This window comes from Sinocyclocheilus anshuiensis, unplaced genomic scaffold (genome assembly GCF_001515605.1).
Source record: "Sinocyclocheilus anshuiensis isolate Anshui unplaced genomic scaffold, SAMN03320099.WGS_v1.1 scaffold674, whole genome shotgun sequence".
NCBI classification, from domain to species: Eukaryota; Metazoa; Chordata; class Actinopteri; order Cypriniformes; family Cyprinidae; genus Sinocyclocheilus; species Sinocyclocheilus anshuiensis.
In genome coordinates, this window is record NW_015542395.1 from 235,153 (window position 1) to 240,281 (window position 5,129).

Consider the following 5,129-nt stretch of genomic DNA (forward strand, 5'->3'; position numbering starts at 1 on the left):
AATGAGGCACCGAAATCTGCTTTCTGATTCGGTCCGGTACATACCGGTCATAAAGGTACCAGTACCATATTGGCACCGGGTTTTGGTACATTTTGGTTCATTCAACCATTAAACCTTTCTACATCTTAAGTGTCTCCTCCCCTTTTCAAAGAAATCTCTGCTTCAGCAGCAAGAGGTTAAAAAAAGCAACACGCCACAATCTCCATGCGCTCCAGTGCCCTTATCCTTGGCCGTAATTAGTGCCGAGAGCTGACTGCTGCGCCTCTGGCGATCTCCATGCCTGAATAAGGTGGATGTTTCCCCTTCGCCGCAGAGCAGAGGAGAACACCACAGTGACAGAAGGCAGAAAGAGATACATCTCTCTAACAACAGCCACGGGACAGTTTATGAAGGCATATAAGGACAGGGTCAATCCAGAACAGGCTAAGCTCAGGGAAAAAAACGTGTTGTAACGACAGAGTTTAATTATAGTCTGCAGGCAAACTCTCGAGACGTGCCCTCACGAAGCAATCATCCGTGACCCAGGAACAAAATATGCTGCCCTGTCACTTTGGTCAAACTATGTTATTGGGTCAGATCTGTATCTCACACAGAATCAGTACTCATTTGCATAACGTTAAACTCAGCTTGTCACAGTAACTAGACTGTCACTACGCCACATTGTTAGAAATTTAACAAAACCTTACAGAATCCTAAATACTGCCACATAACGAATTAATAACTCCAACTACAACACTGTAAGTATATCCAACTGTACCCACAAATATACAGTACGCTCATGTAAAGTGATATATTATATAGCAAATCTCAACTGCTTGATTGTTTATATCTGTGCAAAATGTAATCTATATCAGCGCACAGCAATATATTTTAAGTTGGATATTTAGTACATCCAACTTTCACATACATACGCGCACATAAAGTGATAAATACTATATAGCAAATCTAAACTTACGTTGTGTAATTGCTGTGTGAACACCCCTTTAAAACTGACCCCAGGTCCCCTTCATGATATAATGACCCACTTATATTAAGGTAAAATTATGTAAGTAGTTCATTTTTGGTGGGAATATCTACAGCAACACAGGAACTGAGGCAAAAAAAGGGCTGAAAAAATGATCAGTTGCATTTACTTCCTGGTTTTTTTTCATTGGGTTTTTGGTGAAATGCCTGAAATAAGGTCTGTGCCAAACACAAGTTCATAATATTTTCCCATTTTATTCTACAACATATGATACATCAGTAATACCTCACTCCAGAGGTATTACATCAGTAATACCTCTATCTAAATGGGACTACAACATCACAAAACCAGTAAAACTTGTCCACTTTTGAAGACTTTTTGTGTGTGTATAATTGTGTGTATAAACTATTGTAACTCGTACTTTTCAACTTTTTCGATGCTGGATAAGATTTTAAATAAAGATTGTAAGGGTTGTTGGAAGTTTGTTTATAGCCAACATTTGGCTTTTTACTTCTGGCAATTATACTGTATTTAGGCTTCAGAATTCATAAAAGTTGTATTCTTTTATGTAGATTATCATGAATAACAAAACATGTAAAAATCATAAACTTTTGTTGGTCACAGAGTTTATTTTCTGCAGTAATCCAAAAGCCAATGGAAAAATTATTTTTGCTTTTTGTCGAGGAAGCCAGGATGTGAACTTACAAAAATATGTCATCCCTGCAGCACTTTGTGTAGTTGCTCTATTTTTCCTTTCCATGGCAGTATCGGCTGACTAGAAGAGCTGCTGTTGGTCGTCATGGAGATCAGCTCAGCAACCACATTGACTAAATTCTCTTGATTGCACCCACAGAACCATTCCATCCGTATATCACACATCATACACCCAGCTCACCAAAATATATCCGATTTGGATGCGGATTAAACTGCTTGCCTCTCTTCCCTTCACGTGCTCCAGATTTCCACATGGAAATCCTTCCCAAGGGACCCACAAGAGCCGAGGCATCTGCATGATGAAGCGGCCGGTATGCAGGCTGTTCATGGCTTCATCAACACAGCAATGGCTATATGATTCAGTGTCTCGAGATGCCTGGAGGAAGTGACATTTTGTCAGCGCTGGCCTGACGGTGACCTCCGCGACCTGCCGAATCAAAACCAAGAAGAGGTTACAGCCTGTGTGATGGAGACAGGAGACATGAAGTAAATGCAGTAATTTAACTTCAACAAGCTTTTAACATCCAATCATAAACAACCCACACATTAAAAAAAAACTTTGCTGTATGATGGTTGTTTGAATGAATTCAAAGTCTTAATTAGTTTAAGCACAACTAGAAAATACTTTCTATTGATTATTATGATTATGTTGCTCTTTCATAGCAATTAACGGAATAATTTATCTCATGTTGTTTTTTATGCAACACAAAAAGAAAATATTAGAAGAATCTTTGTCTTTTCCATACAAGGACAGTTCAGACATTAAAAAAAATAAAAGTCATAAAACTCAGAATAGTAGTTCATATGATAGTAGTCCAAGTCATATGACTACTCGTATTACATTTTTGGAGCTTGACAGATGAACATGTAAATTAGCTCTCAGCAATGACTAAAATTTTTACTTTTCTGTGTCATTGTCTTTTCTGTCATTGTATTTTACTTTTCTGTAATTCCTTAGAAGTAAAAGAGACACAAATGAACCAATAGTTGTCAAAGTAACATTATTGATCTATAAAATAAATTAGATGAATTAGAAATGTTTGAGTTCATATCGAGATATTTTGATTACACATTTGTGTTATGGCAAATCTGTACTGAAGAAACATCCGACAAGGAGACTTAAGTAATCGTCTCCATTTAACCTCACTGCACTCTTAAACAAAAGAGATATTAGGGGTTAATTTATGATCATATCTGTCAGGGTTTGGGTAGAGGGATGAGGCGAGGACTCAGTACTGCAGAAAATGGGCTTTTTAATTATACAAATAAACAAAACAGCAACAAAAACTACCCAGAGGGGGAAAAACAGGCTGGCACAACAAGGCAAGATCAGGACAAGGCTGGCAGGACACGACTGGATACATGCGATGTATGATGATGAACTGGCAGGGGACTGCAAACACAAGGAGAATAAATAGGGAGCAAATGAGGAGGTTAACGAGGGAACACAGGTGGGGCAAATTAACCAATAATCAGGTAACAAGATGGGTGGGGTCAAGACAATTGACATGAGAGCACATGGCACACAGGAAACAAAGACAAAAGCCATGTGCTCACACAAAACAAAAACACAAGCACATGGCCAGCAAAACAATCACAAGCCATGTGCTTGAACAAAACAAGACACGAACACAAAGCTAATGAGAAAACTCATAAGCCGCGTTTTCACACAAGACAAGACAGCACGCAGCCAGCGAAAATCGAGCTGCGTGCTACACAGCACAAGACAAAACAGGACATGAAAGCACGCAGCCGATAACACAAGCTGTGTGCAACAACAACACAAGACAACAAGAAAAAAACGCGGCCGAAAACAAACCGCATGCTACACAAAACACAACACACTTGGACAGAAGAGTGCACGGCCAAGCGAACTCGAGACTGCACGCACCCACAACAAGACAGAACATGGAGCGCAAGTGTCCGGACCCCGACACAAAACCGAAACTCAACAAGACATGAGTGCCGGGATCCGAACAGCACGCTCCAACATGAAACAGGACACGCAGTCGAGAGCGCACGGCTCGAGCACTCTTGAAGCCGCGCACTTACATGAAAATAAGACATGACGGGAGTGTCAGGGCTCCATGAAATAACCATGAATAACACTAGACCGAAGTGACAGATCCCTGACAATATCTGTCTGACTTACTGTGTATGTGTGTTTGTGCACGTGTATTCATGTTAGTCAATGAGTGTGAAACCGTACATAGAGGGAGAACATTGGGGAATAGCTGCCTGCATCAGGACCGCATGTGAGAAATAGTGTGATGGCGCAAGACAGGCAGGGAACGGAGGGTGTGAGTGGGTGCTGTGCAGCTCAGCCTCGATCTTTCTAACAGCTGCAGGCCACATTCTCCATATTCAGCTTTCACGCTGCCCTCTGATAACACGGGTCACATCAGAGGCACCTGTGGTGACCGAGCGCTGAAAGAAACACATCAATATGAAATAATCCCCAAACATCAGATTCTCTGTCCAGGGCTTCACGCCAATCCTCTTTCACATATATGTGTCAGCAAAAACACGCCGCAGTGTTACATAAGCAGCCCTCTGCCAGCTTCACAAATACACTGCATCCAGAAGAGAGGCAGAGAGAGAGAAAGTAAAGAACAACGGACAGAAAAAATGACAAGCAGAAAGAAAGAATTACAGGGAAAAAAACAAGACAAAGAAAAGGATGACAAATAAAAGAGCAACAGAAAGAAAGAAGAGGATGAGCGAAAGAAATAAAGACAGAAAAAGAGTGGCAGAAAGACAACAACAAAGAAAGAGACGGTAAAGAGATATGGTGAAAATCAAAGAACAAGAGAGAGACCAAAAAAAGAACACCAGACAGAAAAAAAGACAGAAAGAAAAGAACAACAGACAGAAATACAAGAAAAAAATGACTGACAGAAAGACAAAAGAAGGTAGACAGAAATAAAAGAAAAGAACAAAATACAGAAAGAATGACAAATTCATACAAAAAAAGAATGACAGACAGAAAGAAAGAAAAAACTGACAGGAAGAAATGACAAACATAAAAGAACGACAGACAGAAAAAAAAGAAAGGCAGAAAGAAACAAAAGAGTGAAAAAAGAATGACCGAAAGAAAAGACAGACAGAAGGAATGACAGAAAGAGACAAACGAATGACAGACAGAAAAAAAAAACAACAGACAGAAAGCAAAGAAGAACAGAAAGAAAAAGAAAGCAGAAAGACAACAACAGGCAGAAAGACAGACAGTCTAAATGAAAGAGATGGTAAAAGGATACGGGAAAATAGAAGGAACCAGAGCGATGGGGCTTTTAGGGGCATGATGGGTAATTGGAAGGAGGGAATAATGGGTAAACCATTTGCTATGGCTAGACGGTAACCCTCGTTCTGTGGAAACCCGAGAGCGCATTCGCTTCTACCAAGGGATTACCAGGTTTGGGTGAGCATTAATCTATACCAGAGGTGTCCATTC

General features: G+C 40.2%; 1 long non-coding RNA gene across 1 annotated transcript in view; it reads left to right on the forward strand.

Moving 5' to 3' along the window:
* The first annotated feature begins 3,587 nt into the window (after positions 1 to 3,587).
* Positions 3,588 to 5,129, forward strand: part of LOC107692830 (uncharacterized) — a 14,105-nt gene continuing 12,563 nt past the window's right edge. Inside the window, exon 1 of the long non-coding RNA XR_001634677.1 lies at positions 3,588 to 3,599. This is a non-coding gene — a long non-coding RNA (uncharacterized LOC107692830). The remainder of the gene's footprint in view (positions 3,600 to 5,129) is intronic.